Here is a 19556-nt window from a genome sequence, read left to right on the forward strand (position 1 = left end):
AAACTACAGAACTGAGGAGTTCAGTAAGTTGGCAAGACTTAAGATTGATACACAAATCCAATTTTACTTCTCTAAGCTTGAATTATAGTTTTATTTCTATAAACCATTTGAGATGCTTTTTCTTTTCTTTTTAATATTTTATTTATTTATTCATGAGAAACACAGAGAGAGAGGCAGAGACATAGGCAGAGGGAGAAGCAGGCTCCATGCAGGGATTCCTGGGATTCGATCCCAGGAATCCGGGATCACAACCTGAGCCAAAAACAGGTACTCAACCACTGAGCCACCCAGGTGTCCCAAGATGCTCTTTTTCAAGTGGAGTCAGTTCCCTCTACTCCTGATTTTGAGAGTTTTTAATAATGAGTCACTGTTTAGTTGTGTCAGATGCTTTTTCTGCATCAACTGATATAGATACATAATTTTTGTTTTTTTAACCTGTTGATATAGTGGATTACCCTAAATGATTTTCAAATATTGAACCAGCCTTGCACTCTCTTTCAGAGAGGGCAGACAAATTCTTGATATGTTGAGATTTCATTCAACTCAATGTATTTCCCAAGACAAGCACATCCACGCTTGCCACTTTTATTTAACGCAGTATGGAGGTCAGAGCAATAATGCAAGAAAAATAAGTGAAAGGCTTTCATACTGGAAAGGAAAAAGTAAAATTATGTTTATTGAAGGATGACAAATTATCATACATAGAACAGAACATCTGATGCAATCCACAAAAAACCTATGCCATGACTGGGTGATGGGCATTAGGAGGGCAGGTGATGTGATGCACACTGGATGTTATACTCTACATTGGCAAATTGAAATTAAATTTTAAAAAAGAGAGATAATAAGCCAATTTAGCAAGGCTATGGTATACATACCAATATATAAAATTAATCACATTCTTATATAATAAGAATAAATAACTAAATTAAAATTAAAAACACATTTACAATTGTACTGAAAAATATGAAATATTTAGGGATGTATCTGATAAAAAAGATAAAAAGGTTGTATATTGAAAACTATATAGTACTCTAAGGAGCGTCTGGGTGGCTTAGTTGGTGAAGCATCTGCCTTTGGCTCAGGCCATGATCTCCAGGTCCTGGGATCAAGCCTCACATAGGGCTCCCCGCTCAGCAGGGAGTCTGGTGCTCCCTGTTCCTCTATCACTCCCCCGGATTGTACCTACTCTCATTCTTTCTCTCTGTCAAATAAATAAATAAATTCTTTTTTAAAAAAAGCACTACTTAAAAAAAATAAAAAAATAAAATAAATAAAAAAAAAATAAAAAAATAAAAATAAAAAAAGCACTACTGAGAAAATTAAAGAGGACCTAAAAGGGGGGTTGGCGGCAAGATCTACTGTGTTCATAGTTCAGAAGACTACTTAAGATACCGATTCTTCCCATAATGACCAACACAACCATCACAATCTCAACCAAAATCCCATGAGGTGTTTTGTAGAAATTGAAAGCCAATTATGAAACATATGAATTGCAAAGGATCCCCAGTAGCCAAAACACTGTTGAAAAAGAAGAAAAAAGTTGTCCATCTAACACTACTTAATTTCTAACTGAAGTAATAAAAACAATGAGGTAGGAGCTTAAAGCCAGATAAATGGAGCAATGGAACAAAAATCTATCTATCCACATCTGCTAGATGACTGACTTTTTACAAAAATGCAAAAGCAAGATGAAATAAATTACTAAATAAGGCAGACAGAAAGCATACCTACAGGTAACTCCACTTATAAGAAGTTAAATCAAGTGCCCCTTCAATATCTTTTATTTGCTCTGCATCTGAGCTAACCGGAGCTGATTCCAAAGACATGACTCATCCGTTCCTATTAGATCAGCAGCCATCCCCCTTATGGGCAAAATCTCCAGTGGATATTGGAGGAATCCACAGTGCACCTCCCATCAAGATTCAGATAGATCTTTCTAAATCTCTCCCCAGAACTAAGTAATACCCTGTAGATAAAGCAGCCCTTCGAGGCATCAAGTCCCATAACAGAAGATGATAAGGTTCGGAGCCTTGTTATCTCCTGCACTAGTCTCTGTGATCTTTCTAGATTACCTGTGAGAACACTCAGTGGCTGAGCATGCAGGGTGGTCCAGGATCCTGAGCAACAAACAGCACTGCTACCCCTCAGCACCCTGCTGTTCCTGACCCCACCCATACTGTCACCCAACCCCACTGAAGACAAGTTTTTCACTGTAACTGATCTATGCAGTGCATTCTTCAGCATTCCAGTAAGTAAGGACAGACAAAATCTTTTTGCTTTCACTAGGGAAGAACTGAAATCCATCTGGACAGTTATGCTGCAGGGTTTCTGAGTCCTTACTTTTCACAAACCTGAAAAGCTGATAGGACAACAGAAGGTTTTCTGCAGGCTTTACTTTGTTCCAATATGTAGGTGATTTGCTCTTCTGCTCCTCTGCTCCTCTTCTCAAACCTCTTCACAGGAAGGCACTGCTCATCTGTTAAAACTTCTGCCCTTAGAGCAACATAAAATCTTCAAAGAAAAATGGTAGTTTGCTCCAACTGAGGTTTGAAACTTAGGGCCCCTGATCTCAGAACCAGGACTAGACTTGGATCCAGATAGACTTCAAGGCATCCAGAATGTCCCTAAACCTACAACTAAGCACCAATGATGAGGTTTTCTTGGACTGAGTATGGTCGAAATTGGATTGCAAACTCTTACAGCTCAACCTCTACATGCTTTCCTGAAAATCAACACATCTGACCCTATTATTTGGAAACATGAGGATGACAGAGCTTTTGGGACTCTAAGGAAAAGACTTTGGACAGTTTGGACATCCTAATTATCAACTTCCCTTGTTCTTTGTTTTTTTTTTTTAAGATTTTATTTATTTATTCATGAAAGACACACAGAGAGACAGAGGCAGAGACACAGGCAGATGGAGAAGCAGGCTCTGTGCAGGGAGCCTGATGTGGGACTTGATCCCGGGACTCCAGGATCATGTCTTGGGCCAAAGGCAGGTGCTAAACTACTGAGCCACCCAGGGATCCCTCCCTTGTTCTTTGTATGTGAGAGGAAAGGGAATGCCCTCAGAGCGCTCACCCCCAAAACACGGGGACCATCCTCGCCCCGTAGGGCATTACAGCCAACAACCGGGCCCTGACTATGGCTCGGGTATATCCCCCCTTGCCTCGCAGCCATTCCTGTCACTGCCCTCTTACTTAAGGCCACTGTGGAAACAGTCACGGGGTCCCCTCTAGCCATCCCTGTGCCCCACGCAGTAGGAGCCCTCCTGAGTTCTCCTCAGGCTCCATACTTTCAGCCAGTTGCTTCACCTCCTGACATCCTCCGCTAACTGCTCCTCGTGTAATTCTACCTCACTGCGATAGCCTTAATCCTGCCACTCTTCTCCCCTCCATCCCTGACAAGACCCCTTGTGATTGCTTGATGCTGACAGATCACCTTTCCACACCCTGTGACAATTTACAGGAATTGCTCTGCAGATGAAACGCAGATTTCTTACGTTTTACTGATGGTTCTTATTTAAAAAATGAAATTGGTATGTATTGTGCTGGGTCTGCTACGTGAACTCCCTTTCAAGTCACTGAGGCAGCACATTTACCTTTGGCTACTTCAGCCAAACAGGCTGAATTACATGCCCAGACTCGAGCTTGATACCCTAGCCAAGGGTAAACCAACAAGCATTTATACCAAGAGATGATACATCTTCCACTAGCCCATGACTTTTACTATTATGGAAATAGTGAGGTTTACCTCCAATAGAGATAAAATTTTAAGTGGCTATATCCAAAATTTATTACATGTCATATTTTTGCTGGCTGCTCAGGCTATTGCTAATGTTCCTGGGCATTCTGGATTGACTCCTTGGAGGCCTAAAGAAACCACTTCATGGGTATTTCTGGGGGGAAGCTGCTCTCAAGGAAACCAATAGCTGGACTTCTATCATGGTCCAAAGGGACATTCTCCCAAATATTAATTTGGAAAAATTTACCAGAAACCACAAAAATTGGCTTCAGAAAAGGAAAAACAGTGTTGGAAATCTAATAGTTTCTGGTTTGATAAAAGGGAGAACTCTGGTTTGGACCAAATAACAATCTGCCCACCAGAGGTTCCAAGATTCCCAGTACTTATCATGTACATGCTTTAAACCCTTGGTCTCTTAACACAGCAATCACGTTCATGAACTGATACTGGTGAGGGAAAGGTAATAGGGCCACAGAAAGTGCCTACATTGCTCATTCCACCTGCTCAAACCATGATCCAGGGATAACCGCCCTGCTCCCAGACTCTCACTCCAGGTTTGGCGAATGGATCTCATACCGCTTCCCCATCTTAGTCGTGGTCTGCATGTTCTGAGACTAGACCAAAGCTTCCCCTGTAGACAGGCTATTATTTCTTCTGTGGCTAAAATTCTTAAGAAAGATTGTCCTACCTGGAGACTCCTCTCAACATTCACAGCGATCAGGGAACCCGCTTTACCTGTCAGATGCTTCAACAAATATGCACTGTCTGGCTGGTGTCACCACACTTGCCCTGTACCCACCATCCTCAGTCCTCAGAGCTGGTCACACTTGCTGATGGCACCATGACGTCTCACATGGAAAACTTGCAAAGACCATAATATAACTTGAAATTGTCATGTAACTTTTTCTGTTTTTTATAACTATTTTTAAGTCTTGCATTTTTTAAAAAGTAGACTCCATGCCCAACAGTGGGCTTGAACTCACAAACTAAGATCAGGTTCTGAGATCAAGAGTTGGACGCTCCACCAACTGAACCATGCAGGTGCCCCAAATTTTGCATTTTATCACCCGTCAAACTTTTGCAAACATTATGTGCACAATAAGGTGATTCTAACTCATACTTCAAGATGATTTCCAACACTTAACAACCTTGAAAAGACAGAGACTTCAGATGGAAAGTACCTGGGAGTTTCTCCCTCCTCACCTTCCGTGTTACTCAACTGTGGCCTTAAGTGCTTTCCAACTGCTATGCACTTTCCCTCTGACCTAGGGCAGGACAACCACTAAATACAGAAAACCTGGGATCCCTGGGTTGCACAGCGGTTTGGCCCCTGCCTTTGGCCCAGGGCGTGATCCTGGAGACCCGGGATCAAATCCCACGTCGGGCTCCCGGTGCTTGGTGCCTGCTTCTCCCTCTGCCTATGTCTCTGCCTCTCTCTCTCTCTGTGTGTGACTATCATAAATAAATGAAAATAATAAATACATACATACATACATACAGACAGACAGACAGAAAACCTGACTTGGGACCAGCTATGCTTTCAGGGAAAGATCTTGATTAAAAGGGGCAATGTGGAAATGAGTAAAGGAAACCTCATTTAAAATGGAGTTGAGGGACGCCTGGGTGGCTCAGCGGTTGAGCATCTGCCCAGGGCGTGATCCTGGAGTCCCGGGATCGAGTCCCGCATCCTGCTCCCTGCATGGAGCCTGCCTCTCCCTCTGTCTATGTCTCTGCCTCTCTCTGTGTCTCTCATAAATAAATAAAATCTTTAAAAAAATAAAATAAAATGGAGTTGGGGGAAGCCTGGGTGGCTCAGTGGTTGAGCATCTGCCTTTGGCTTAGGTCATGATCCTGGGGTTCTGGGATCGAGTCCTGCATGAGGCTCCCCCCAAGGATCCTGCTTCTTCCTCTGCCTATGTCTCTGCTTCTCTCTCTGTATCTCTCACGTATAGATAAATTTTAAAATCTTAAAAAATAAAATAAAATAAAATCGAGTTGGGGTGTCAGACAGGGAAGTTCTCATGCCCACCCCTTCTTGTAGCCCTTTGCAGCTGCAACAGGAGGAGCTGTAGGCTGCATTCCCACAGGACCTAATTCACTTTCTATCTCCTGCAGGGGGAAGGAAGATTTTCTCCTCACCTGCTAACAGCCCAATGAGGCTCATGGCCCCGCCAATGAGAGTGGGTCACCGCCCAGCCAATGAGAGAGGGTCAAGGCCCAGCCAATGAAAGGCTGCATTACTGGGTACTCTCTTTCCTCCAATGGACTTTTGCTTAGAACACTTTCCCAACTCCCCCTTTCCTCCATAAAAGTACATTCCTCTCCTTTGTTCTCTAAATGTGCCCATCGTTTGTAGTAACCTAAACATCCTACATTGCAATTCATCTTCTATTCCCATACATAGCCATTTTGCTTATAAAACAACTGGCTGTTTTACTTTTAAGATGGACATAGAAAAAAGATCTAAAATCAATAATCTAAGCTTCCAACTTCAAAAATGGGATAAAGAAAAACAAATGAAGCCTAAAACAAGTAGAAGGGAATAAATGGTAAACCAAACCAAGAACTAAGGAAAAAAAAAAAGAGAAGACACAAATTATCAATATCAGAAATAAAATAGGAGCCATCACTACTAAATCCTAGAGACATCAGAAAGTTAGCAAGTGAATAGTACAAACCGTTCTATGGACATAAATTTGATAATTCAGATAAAATGTATGGACCAATTATTGAAGGAGACAAAACTCACTCCAAAAAATACACACAATATGAATAGCACTATATCTAAAAAAGGCATTAAATTAGAAGAAAATGTTCCCCAAGAATGAAAACACGAGGTTCAGATGGTTTTACTGGTGAATTTTACCAAACACCTAAGGAAGAAATACCACTTTCACAATTTCTTCCAGAAATCAGAAGGGAGATTACTTTTCAACTCATTTTGTAAGGCCAGCATTACTTTATCCCAAAACTAGATAAATAGATTATTAAAAAACAACCAATAAACCAACATCTTTCATGAATTTACTTATTTATATTTAAGATTTTATTAATTTATTCATGAGAGACACAGAGAGAGAGGCAGAGACACAGGCAGAGGGAGAAGCAGGCTCCATGCAGGGAGCCTGATGCAGGACTCGATCCTGGGGCTCCAGGATCATGCCCTGGGCGGAAGGCAGGCGCTAAACCACTGACCCACCCAGGGATCCCCATCTTTCATGAATTTAGATGTAAATATTAGCAAATTGACTATATAAAAAGGGCAATACATCATGATCACATGGGGTTCATTCTAACAATGCAAGGCTGATTCACCATCTGTAAATCAATATAATTCATATTAATGGACTGAATGAAAAAAGATAGGATTGAGGCACCTGGGTGGCTCAGTTGGTTAAGCGTCTGCCTTCGGCTCAGATAATGATCCTGGGATTGAGCCCTGCATGGGGAATTCCTGCTCAGAAGGGAGTCTGCTTCTCCCTCTGTTTTGCTCACTTTAAGTAAAATCTTTTTAAAAAAATATATGCATCAGAAAGTTCAACATCCATTCGTGATAAAAACTCTCAAAAAACTTAGAAGGGAACTTCCTTAACCTAATAATATTATTTTTTAAAATAACAGCTAACATCATACTAAATCATGAGATGTTAAATTTTCTCCCTAAGATCAGGAATGAGGCAAGGATGTCTTCTCTCACCACTTCTAATTCAACTTCATACTAAAAGTCCTAGCTAGTATAATCAGACAAGGAAAATAAATGAAAGGTATACAAATTGGAAAAAAAGAATTAAAACTGTCTTTATTCACAAACAACATAACTGTCTATGAAACCCCCAGAAAACCCCAAAGAATCTACTAAATAACTCCTGTACATCTAAGTGAATTTAGCAAAATTGAAGGGTACATAGCCAAGATATAAAAGTCAACTGCTTTCCTATATACCAGCAGTGAATACTTGGAATATGAATTTTAAAAAACAATACATTTATAATAGCATCCCCCAAAATGAAGTTTTTTTTATAATAAATTTATTTTTTATTGGTGTTCAATTTACCAACATACAGAATAACACCCAGTGCTCATCCCATCAAGTGCCCCCCTCAGTGCCCGTCACCCATTCACTCCCACCCCCCGCCCTCCTCCCCTTCCACCACCCCTAGTTCGTTTCCCAGAGTTAGGAGTCTTTATGTTGTGTCTCCCTTTCTGATATTTCCCACACATTTCTTCTCCCTTCCCTTATATTCCCTTTCATTATTATTTAAGTTCTTAAGTACAGGATCAGTGTTCTTGCATTGGAGGACTCAACATAGTAAAGATGTCAGTTCTCCTTTAGCAGATCTATAGCCTAATGTAATTCCTATTGAAATCACAGCCAGATTTTATGAAACATACTTAGGCTTATTCTAACATTTACATGAATAAGTAAAGTTACTAGAATAGCCAATTCAATTCTAGAAAAAAAGAATAAAGTTGGAGGACACATACTATCTGATTTCAAGGCTTACTATAAAGCTACAGTAATGACCATAGAAGGGCAAGAGAAATGGACTCACCAATCAATGGTAAGTAACAGAGTTGGAAAAAGACCCACAAAAACACAGTTTTTGACAAAGGTGCAAAGACAATTCAACAAAGAACAACCTTTCAACGAGTGATGCCAGAAACTGAGCTTCACACAAATATTAACTCAAAATGGATCACTGACCTGCACATAAAATGCAGACACTATACAATTTCTAGAAGAAAACATGGGGAAATCTGCTTGATGTTGGGTTTGGTGATGATTTTTAAGTACAAAGCAAAAGCAAATTTATGAAAGAAAAAAATTTTTAAGTTGGATTTAATTAAAATGAAAACTGAAAAAAGAAAAAAGAAAAAAAAGAAAACTGAACTCTGTGAAAGCCACTGTGAAGAGGATGAGAAGACAGACTGGGAGAAAATGCCTGCAAATCCCACGTCTGATAGAGGACATGCACCCTGCATCTGCCGAGAGCTTGTAAGGCTGGATAAGAAGACTACTCAATTTTTTAAAATTTGCAAATGAGTGAGAGAGAGGGTGACCGGAGAGGGCGGGGAGAGCATGATGGCACTAAGAGCAGGTTCCAGGATAGAGAGAAAATAATTTAACATTTGCAGGAGGACTACTACTCTTTCCTGCTCATATACTGGTTGGTAATTAGAAATATTATAGATACCTACATATTGTATTTTTATTTAAGGAAAAACTGGGAAGGCCATCAGCGTGTATGAATTGTGGTTGCTATAGTATTTTTCTTGTAGAAAAGAAACTGATATTAATTTGAAATTTTTAAAGAAATGGCTGAGCAAATTCTAGCATGTATTTCTCATGAATACAAACCAGTTGTTTTCACCAAATTAGGTATACATGTACTGAGCTAGAAGATGGACTGTAATAGAGTGATAAGTTAAAAATAAAAGCAAGTTTCAGAGTAATAATTTAGTCTAGTTACATTTATCTGTAAATATTTTCAAAATGATAGAAAAATGCATTTGTGAATTAGAAGCACAGGGGGAAATTGGCAGCATGTGTCAATCTGTAAACACCAGTTTTAAAAGATTTACATTTGGAGAAAAACAGGGAGCATTTATCTTATTTTATTCCCTTTATACACTTCTGTATTATTTGAGCTTTACTTTGAAATTAAAAATGAAACCTTGATATTATATTTTTTAGTTTCTACTGAAACAAAAAAAAATGGGCAAAAGATCTGAACAGATAGATACCTCACTAAAGATCTACAGATGAAAAGAAGCATACAAAAAGATGCTCAGTATAGGGACGCTAGTTAAAATCACAATGATATGCTGTTGTACAACTATTAGATTAGCAAAAACCAAACACAGGAAAACCTAGCAGTATCAATGGTGGTACAAGTGGAGAGCAACAGGAACCTTCTTTCCCTGCGGGTGGGAATGACTGCAGCATGGTCCAGCCATTCAGAGGGCAGCTACAGGGATGGATACATGATGCCATCCATTGTCAAAACCCCTAGAACTATTTTGTAGCACAAACAATAATCGTTAATGTAATATTTTAAAATGAAAATTTTAAAAATCAACAAGGAGGTGGAGAGATGGGGGATGCAGACTACGACAAAAGAATTTAATTGTATTATGGAGTGCCGGGATGGCTCAGTCGGTTAAGTGTCCGACTTATGATTTCAGGTCAAGTCGTAATCCCAGCATCATGGGATCTATCCCACAACAGACTGTGTGTGCCATGTGGAACCTGCTTCAGATTCTATCTCTTCCTCTCCCTCTGCCTCTCCCCTGCTCACATGTATGTGCTATCTCTCTCTCAAAAATAAATAAATCCTTAAAAAAAGAATATAATATTAGAAATGTACTACATAAACTCACGGGGAGGATGGGAAAAAGGGACCTGAGTAAGTTTGGAAATGACTGGATACTGAAAAACAAAAGAACCGAACTACTTCCACTGTAGTTGGAAATACTGTTTCTCCTGGAGGTGCTGATTAACTATTATGATACTGCTGTACATATATACTGGGACTGAAAAAGTAGGTTAAAAACATGGTGAATGGCAGAAGTCAGGCTTCTCACTGAGGGAGTGTAAGATTACAGACAGCAGGTAAGTAAAGGGTAAAAGGTTAAAATGAACCATGGGGTTCTGAATTAGAGTCTGAGACATCAGTGGGAATTCCTGTTTAGCTTAATACAGAAACCGATGAGTAAAAGTAAAAATTATAGACGTGTATGCATACACAGGTAAATAAATACACATATATTTATTTCCTTTTTTTAAAAGAAAGATTTTATTTATTTATTCATGAGAGACACACACAGAGAGAGAAAGGCAGAGACACAGGCAGAGGGAGAAGCAGGCTCCATGCAGGGAGCCCGATGCGGGACTCGATCCCGGGTCTCGCAGGATCATGTCCTGGGCTGAAGGCAGGTGCCAAACCGCTAAGCCACCCAGGGATTCCCCACATACATTTATTTCCTAGCTCTGCTCACTGCCAGGACCTAAAAACAATGACACTCCAGTAGCAATGAGCACATCAGAGCAAATTCTGATTTTAATACCATTCTCCAATAAAAGGATCCAGAGACCCTTGTTGAAATGGCTGATTTTAGGCCTGGAACAGGCAATATACACGATGAGTCTGGAGCATCCTCTAGTACCAGAAAGTGGGGAGGTACTCAAAACATAAACTGCTGGGAATATGTCAGAGATACAGAAACCAAATGAAAGAGCTCCCAATGGCAAAAGCTGGAACAATCTGAGCTACAAAATAATAAAACAAAAATGCAGTTTTCAGTTATAGCTAGTAACAGAAACCTTTGACACACTCAATAATAATATAAAACTGTGTCATTGTGCAGGTATATTTTTTTAAAAGTAGGAGGGCAGAATATATCAGGAACTCAAATTAAGAAGGACAAACTGGAGTATGTTTTAGAGAGGGGAAAGGCCAGGATGCTTCAGGATTCACATGAACAATAGTCCAATGCAATATAATTAATACTGGAGTCTCTACTGGGCACCAAGAACTATAGAAACATGGGGGAATACGAGGATGAATAAAACAGTTCCTGACCTGCATGGCCTGAGGGACAGCTTAGGATGAAGGCCAGATGTTGTAACAGGCTGACTTGGGTTCAATATCTGGCACAAAATAAGTGACGAATGTATGCGAAGATCTCTTCCCCAAATGCCCAGTACAACAGGCATTGAAACCAACTGTTGAAACCAACAAATTTCTCCACTTAGGTGACAAAAGGATATTACTTCCATTCTATACTGTTATAATCAACTGGAGAAGTTAGGTTTTTTTTTTTTTTTTAAGTATAGAATTTAAAAGTCTAAAATTTAAGTCTAAAGAAAAAGAGTTCAGATTTGTTTCGGCCTACATGAACATGGGGAATTTTCTAGTTTGACTCAAGGAGTCTATTGCAGATCCAAGTGATAGGCAATTAGAAAACAACACTCTGGGTGGCACTAACTGAAAAGCACAATTATTGCATGATCACTTTCTAGAACTTTAGACCATTAAAGGCACTCACACTTTAAAACTCTACACATAATTAGCATTCTGTTTCCCTGTTTTGAAGTATCAACTTGTTGCGTCAGATGGAAGAGAAGAAAAATTATCTAAATGAGAATGCTTTTCCCATGTGCACCAGGAAACACACACAATTAATCACCGAGAGAAGAAAACCTCCTCCATGCTCCTGCTTATCATCTCTGCTTTCAATGAGCTTTTGTTCAACGGGAAAAAAACATGCCGATTCTGACAAACACTGACAAAATCAGCACATGTAGGCTACATGGGATGCATGCTAGGATCTTTGCAAAAGAGCCTTATGAAGGGAATGTGGAGAGCAAGTCAGCTGGGGGAGGAAGGGAAGAGAGGGGAAGGAGAGAACAGCGTGATGTCGGTGTGACGGCGAGCTTGTTTGGGTAGGCCACTGACACACACCAAGAAGCCCAAGAAGTGTTCCAGGAACCACAGCAATGATGACATTGAGCCCTACAAAGGACCCAGGTGAGGGTGGGTGGCAGCCAGGAGCACAGCCTGCTGGAGCTGAGAAAGACGGGCTGGTGGGAGCAGCAGTGTGTCATTTTAGGAACATATTAAAATATTAAAAATTGAATTGAAATGATAAAACATTTCTGTTAAAGAAAGTCAAACACAAAAGTTGTACATAAAGAGACTAAATGCTGGCAGGAGAGTACAGCTGACTTATTTTCCCTTATATGTTCCATATTTTCCATTAGTACTTATTTATTTTGCTATTGTTCAGTTGCTACTCAAATGACTAACCCAAACTCAAAAAGTTAGTTCACTCATACCTTTCCCTAAAGATACACAATGAGCCAGATGTCTGAAGATAGCCAAAGTCAAAATCCGCTCTAGTTTTTTAACAGAGTGGATCAAAGCTTTTGACCTTGAAATAAGTTCGTTCATTCACAGAACAGGTTCAAAATAGATAACATACAATGGATGTATGTTCTCTGCAAATAAAGAGGGTAAAGCACTCACAGGAGAGCTGTCCTTTTATATGACCATTATGAATAAACCCACTGGGGAGTAACAAAGACAAAGTAAACTAACGGAATATTAACAGTGGTGGAATTGTTTTCTTTTCTTTCTGGCTTATCAGTGTTCCTTGAATATTTATATTCAGTAAAGTTTTACTTGTATGGGAATGATATTTCTATTTTCAAAAGATTCTATAGTTCTCCTGGTTACTATTATATACATTTTAGGTATTTATTTTCATGCTACATATTACAATATATTCCTACAACTGTTCTTAATGTCTGTTATAAATTTAATTTGTGGCCTGAGTCTTTTATATATAATTTCTCACCGTGGATGAAGACAAAACTATCATATATTTCAAAACAGCCATAGTTTAATAGTCAAATATATTTACACATCAATGATAACACAACAAAATTCCTAGAAAGTCTGAGGTACTTACAAAAGGCTTAGTGAAATTTAAAAACTGGGGCCACTTTCTTTGGAATACAAAAATTTTAAACTGAGCAGCCTGGGTGGCTCAGCGGTTTAGCGCCACCTTCAGCCCAGGGCCTGGTCCTGGAGACCTGGGATTGAGTCCCACATCAGGCTCCCCACGTAGAGCCTTCTTCTCCCTCTGCCTGTGTCTCTGCCTGTGTGTGTGTGTCTCATGAATAAATAAATAAAATGCTTAAAAATTTTTTTTTAAACTCAAATATTTATTATTCAACGCTAAATACATTTTTAGTCAGCTACCTCCCCTTTCCCTACAATTCTGAGAAAAAACTTCAGCCTGTGATTTTACTTTCTGGTACTAACCCCAAATCCTCCAGAGTCTACTATCCATGCTTTGCCTCCAGGAAATTAAGTAAAAGATAAAAATTCTAAGGACTGGCTGACAAGGTTTGAAGAGAACCCACAGTATTACGGATGGGCAACTGCTTGGGTAACCTTCCTTCAGAGGCTCTTGGACACAGCCCTTGCAGTGCGGGTGGAAGCCACAATTGGGAAGGAAAGCAACAGAGAACTGGAGTTTGTTCTTGGACTGGTGACTTGGGTTTCTAAATTTATCCTGTAATTTAATAAATGGATTTTTCTGGTCCCTATTCTAGCAATAAAACACCCGTTTAAAAAGAATCAGAATCACGTGAGCAAAAAGTATATTTATTTATCATATAACTAGAAAAAAATAGAAGCTATAAAATAGAATGCAGAGTACAATCTTTTATAAAAGAAATATATAAATAAAATATGTATTTAGACAAAAGATTAGAAGAATATATATCAAAATATTAACAGGGTGTGTTTTATTTTCTGATTATCAATACTTTATAAATTTGACACTAAGTACTTATTACCTTTAAGGGAAAATATGTAATTAAAAAAAAAAAACCCTATATGCTATATGCAAACTTCTTATAAAAAAGTACCAGGATGAGAATAAAATAAAAACACCATCACAACACCAAACTACTGAGCAATTTAATTCCTAAAAGACAATTTAAAAAAATTTTTTTAATTTAGTATAGTAAAAAGGAGAAAATATAAAATCTCTAGATATTTTTCCACGTAGAGTTGATTTAGTCTTTATAAACTATAAAGGTAATGCATCAGGATTGACTGTGGAAAGGCACGATTCTAAATAAGAACATGTTTCTGTGAGGAGCTAAGATCACATGGCCCTTTTTTTTTAAAATATATATATATTTTTTAAATTCATGAGACAGAGAGAGAGAGAGAGAGAGAGGCAGAGACACAGGCAGAGGGACAGAGGGAGAAGCAGGCCCCATGCAGGGAGCCTGATGTTGTTTTCCATCCCGGGACTCCATGATCACGCCCTGGGCTGAAGGTAGGCATTAAACCACCGAGCCACCCAGGGATCCCCATGTGGCCCTTCTTATACAAGAATTTACCACTGATCCATCAAAACAGATCCATTTAAAGCATTACAATGCCTGGCACATAGTAAGGGCTCAAAAATTATTGATGAGGGCAGCCCAGGTGGCTCAGTGGTTTAGCACCGCCTTCAGCCCAGGGTGTGATCCTAGAGTCCTGGGTTCAAGTCCCACGTCGGGCTCCCTGCATGGAGCCTGCTTCTCCCTCTTCCTGTGTCTCTGCCTCTCTCTGTGTGTCTCTCATGAATAAATAAAATCTTAAAAAAAATTATTGATGAAATAAAGTCCTGAGTTTATATATAGGGCCAGACATCTTTTCTCTTGAAGGGTTGAAAAGCACAAACTAGGGATCCCTGGGTGGCGCAGCGGTTTGGCGCCTGCCTTTGGCCCAGGGCGCGATCCTGGAGACCCGGGATCGAATCCCACATCAGGCTCCCGGTGCATGGAGCCTGCTTCTCCCTCTGCCTGTGTCTCTGCCTCTCTCTCTCTCTGTAACTATCATAAATAAATAAAAAAATTAAAAAAAAAAAAAAAAAGAAAAGCACAAACTATGAGATCAACCATGCAGAAAAGATGGTGCTGCTTGGACTGCAGTGAATAGAAATGGCTGCAAGACCAAGGTATTAGTGATCACTAATCAAGTTAGTGATTTTGTTTCCTCAAGGAACTAGCAGTGGGCTTTCTCCCAGCCAAGCTCCACCTGCAGTGGCCACCTTCTATGCTAAAATCAAGACAGTATCCAGACAGGAAGGTTTGACCAGAGAGAGATTGTGTTCACACTCACACAGAAGGAAAGAGGAGCAGGAGTGCTCTTTCTTAGCTGCTACAATGAGGCTAGGCAATGGCCCTGTGGTGAGACCTGCCATTCAAAAGGTTTTGGACTAAAATAATAAGATTTACCACCCAAGGGGCACCTGGGTGGCTCAGTAGTGGAGAATCTGCCTTTGGCTACGGTCGTGATCCCAGGGTTCTGAGCTCACCTGCAGGGAGCCTGCTTCTCCCTCTGCCTCTATCTCTGCCCCTCTCTCTGGGTCTCTCGTGAATAAATAAACTTAAAAAACAGATTTACCACCCAAGAGGACAAATGTTAGGTTGTAAACCATGACAAAAAAGTCATGTCCAAATACTTACCTAGATATAGCCCAGAAAATGTGACTAATAACAAACTGAGAAAATAATAAGCAGAAACCCTATTATTTTTTCATGCAAGTGTAAGTAGTTGGGAAATTTCAAATTCTCATCATTGCAAACTAGTTATTTGCAAAATTTTCCTTAAAAATCCAATTTGTTTAATTTGCTGTGATTGGATTGATCACTGTTTGGTCAACCAGAAACATAAAAATGGGTAACTTATACATTATGTCTAAGGTTCCTGGGCTAGTTGCTCCCTGACACCTATTTTTTTTAAAAGATTTTATTTATTTATTCATGAGAGACACAGAGAAAGAGGCAGAGACATAAGCAGAGCGAGAAGCAGGCTCTTCTCAGGGAGCCGGATGCAGGACTCGATCCCAGGACCCCAGGATCACGACCTGAGCCAAAGGCAGATGCCCAACCGCTGAGCCACACAGGCATCCCTCAGACACTTGTTTAATGGTCAGTCCATACTCATTGTTTGTGTTAAAATTCTCATGAGCTTAAGGATCAATAAATTAGAGACCATGGAGAGGCACCTGGGTGGTTCGGTCAGTTAAGCGTCTCTTGGTTTTGTCTCAGGTGGTGATCATCGGGTTGTGGTCTCAGGTTTGTGAGACAGAACTGGGAGTGGGACTCTGTGCTCAGTGAGGAGTCTGCCCCTCCTCCTGCTCACATGCTCTCTCTCTGAAATAAATAAATCTTTTAAAAAATAATTTCAGAGATCACAGAGACAGATTTTTGGGGCCACAATTTTCTACCAAACTAGGTTGTCCATTCTAATCGCCATTAAAGGGAATGATTTCCAAGAAAAAAAAAAAATGATTACAACTTCTTAAAAATTAAGCCAAAGAACTATGGAAGCCTTGACATTTTTATGGAACCAACATAAGTTACATCTCTTAGATCAACTGTAAAAGGTATTTCAGGCCTGTGAAATCTTTAACTGTGTTCTTTTATTTTCCTGAAGTTTCCTTTTTCTGACACAATATACTTTTCATAAGGTTAAATAAGACTTAAGAGTTTAAGAGAATGTTCCAACCACTATTTTTTATAAACTCAGAAACACATTTCTTCATCATGTTAACATTCAGAGACTTTATAGTTTCATTGTTCAAGCATTTATCATAATCTGTAATTATCTTGTTTTATTTGCTGATTGCTTTTTTTTTCCTATATAATTTCTGTAAGATCAGGGATGCTGTCTGCCTTTCTCACTGGTATATCCCCTTCACCTAACATAAAGCCTGATACTAAAAACCATTCACAAATACTAAGTTAACAAATGGATGATTTTAGTCACAGAAAGGAAAGCATGATTAGGAGCTAAATAGTCCACACTCTCCGAGTTCTCAAAAAATTTAAAAGGTGGCTCATTCTTATTTTTATGGATTTTTTAATGCCTTGCACAGAGTAGATTCTCAAAAGTAAACTGCATCCTTTTTGGAAATGAAAATGACCTTGAATATTATAGGATTGGAGCTCACAAATCTGCTCTAAAAACAGTGAAGGAAAAAAAAAAACAGTGAAAGAGAAAGAGAACAGTAGAAAAACAGCTGTGCTTAGTACTCTACCAAGGCCTTCTATCCACTGTCTCAGATAAAACCCTCTGGAGGCACCATCGCTGTCTTCAACATGAGCAAAGTGACAATCAGCCAGAAAGTCCGTGGCCCAAGGTCAAGAAAGTGTTGGAATTGGGATGAGAACACCAGTTCTTCCTTAAACCAAAACCCACATTATTTCCTCTCCCCAATGCTGCCTTCACAGGAACCACAAAAAAATATGTATTTTTTTCAGTAACAACACATTAAGTGCATTAAATGATACAGTTAACATTTGCAAAAAAACATGTTTTGATTATTCGACTTACATACGTTTTGGGAAAGGAAATACATGAATAAACTAAATAATTACATGTATCTCTTGGTGAGGCTGCAGTGATGGGAGAAAGAACAGATAAAGTCACCAGAAAAGAAACATCCCAATGTGTACACTTTCACACCCGCTATACTGCTTAAAGCTAGAGAAAATCTTCAGATTCTAAGGCATTTTTAGTTTGCAAAAAGATTGAGATGTGCTTTTAAGAGAACTGTGATTTCAGGTTTGTCCTCAGGATAATTTCCAGATTTCCGAGTGGAATTTTGACGCGCAAGCCCTATCCCTGTCGGAAGCCTCTCCTAACTGCTGTGACCCCGAAAAGTGTAAGATCCACACCCATACCGGGGAGACCGTTCATTACAGCAGAGGCACAGGCGGGCCGTGCACGTAACCGCCCGGCTGGCAGGTTGAGGTGGACGGAGTCCTGGACCCCGTCCGCGGCGCGCTGCGGTCTAATATTAACTCTAAAGGAACTGCCTTGGGCCCGGAGTTCCCGAGGCTCGGAGAAGCGTGGAAGGGAGCGCTCCCCAGACGGGACGGGAGGGGAGGACGACAGGGCAAAGCCAACCCGTGAGCACTTTCCCAGCAGGCGCGCCCATTCAGGAGCTCCGCAGGGCCAGCAGCGGCGTCCCTGCCAGACCTGGGGAGGGGTGCAGCACCGGAGGACCGGCAGCTGAGGGACCCCCGCACCTGGGAGGACCCACACCTGGGACGGACCTGCAGCCGGGTCCCTGCATCTGGAGGGACCCACACACCAGAGGGCTCTCGCACCTGAGGATCAGCAGCTGGAGACCCCTCCCCCCCCACCAGAGCTGGAGGGACACGCACCTGGGGCCCCTGCACCTGGAGGGATCCGCACACCTGAGGGCTCTCGCACCTGGAGATCCCCAGAGCTGGAGGGACCCGAAGCTGGGGCCTCTGCACCTGGAGGGACACGCACATGGGGCCCCTGCACCTGGAGGGATCCACACCTGCGGTCTCTTGCACCAGGAGGGACGCGCACCCGAGGGCCTCCGCACTAGGGGCGGGCAAGCGGGCGGCGGGGTAGCGCGCAGGGCGCTCCGGCTCAGGTTTCCACCCCAGCCTCAGCTTCCCCGGCGCAGACAGCGGAACGACCCCCGCCCGGCCTCCCACGCGCTTCCCCCCGCCCCCGCGGCCGCCGCACCGGGATGCGGCTTGGACCGCACGGCGCCGACCCCCGCCTGTCCGGAGACCTGCCAGGCCCGACTGGCCGCCGCGCCCCGCCGCGCCCCGCCGCGCCCCGCCGCACTCACCGCGCTCGCCGAGGTCGCTCCCGCAGCCGCACGCCCCGCCGCGCCCCTCGCGCGCACCGCAACAGCCTGCGCCTGCCAGGGCCGCCGGGTCGCCGGCTGAGGCCGCTCCAGGGCCGCGCCGCCGCCCCGCCCCCCGCGCCGCGCGCCAATCACCGCCGCGCACTGCCGCACGTGATGCGCGCCAGCCAATGGCGGCCCGAGGCGGCCCGGGAGGCGGCGGGCGGCGGGCGGCGGGGCGGCGGGGCGGTGGGGGCTCGGCCGGGGGTCCCGGGTCCCGCCGTCCCCGCGCGCAGGCCGTCCCGCCCCGACGCCCGCGCTCCCCCTGGCCCCGGCGTGGCTCCCGCACCTGCTGCCCGGCGCGCGGACCTGGTCAGAGCCCGAACCCCGGGGCCCGCGCCGATGCCCGAGGCTGCCCTCTCCCTCCTGGGGGGCGGGGTCAGCTGGGGACGCGGGGACCCGGCCTGCAGTCCCTCCCACCCTTACGGACCTAGCACGTCCCGGGCCGGGAGATACCCGGTTGAGCTCTCCCTCCAGGAAGGAGGGGGACGGTGCCCGCGGTGTGCGGAGCTACCTACACGCTCTGCCTGACCCTGAGCCAGGGCTTCACAGGCATCCCC

General features: G+C 42.4%; 1 protein-coding gene across 2 annotated transcripts in view; it reads right to left on the bottom strand.

Moving 5' to 3' along the window:
- The window catches only part of PTPDC1 (protein tyrosine phosphatase domain containing 1), a 59915-nt gene extending 40864 nt beyond the window's left edge, over positions 1–19051 (bottom strand). For both annotated transcript variants that reach the window (XM_077910910.1, XM_077910909.1), the window contains exon 1: positions 18940–19051. The gene's annotated coding sequence lies outside the window, so the exon portion shown is untranslated. The remainder of the gene's footprint in view (positions 1–18939) is intronic.
- Positions 19052–19556: the final 505 nt, after the last annotated feature.

The sequence above is a fragment of the Canis aureus genome, chromosome 1, assembly GCF_053574225.1.
Source record: "Canis aureus isolate CA01 chromosome 1, VMU_Caureus_v.1.0, whole genome shotgun sequence".
NCBI lineage: Eukaryota > Metazoa > Chordata > Mammalia > Carnivora > Canidae > Canis > Canis aureus.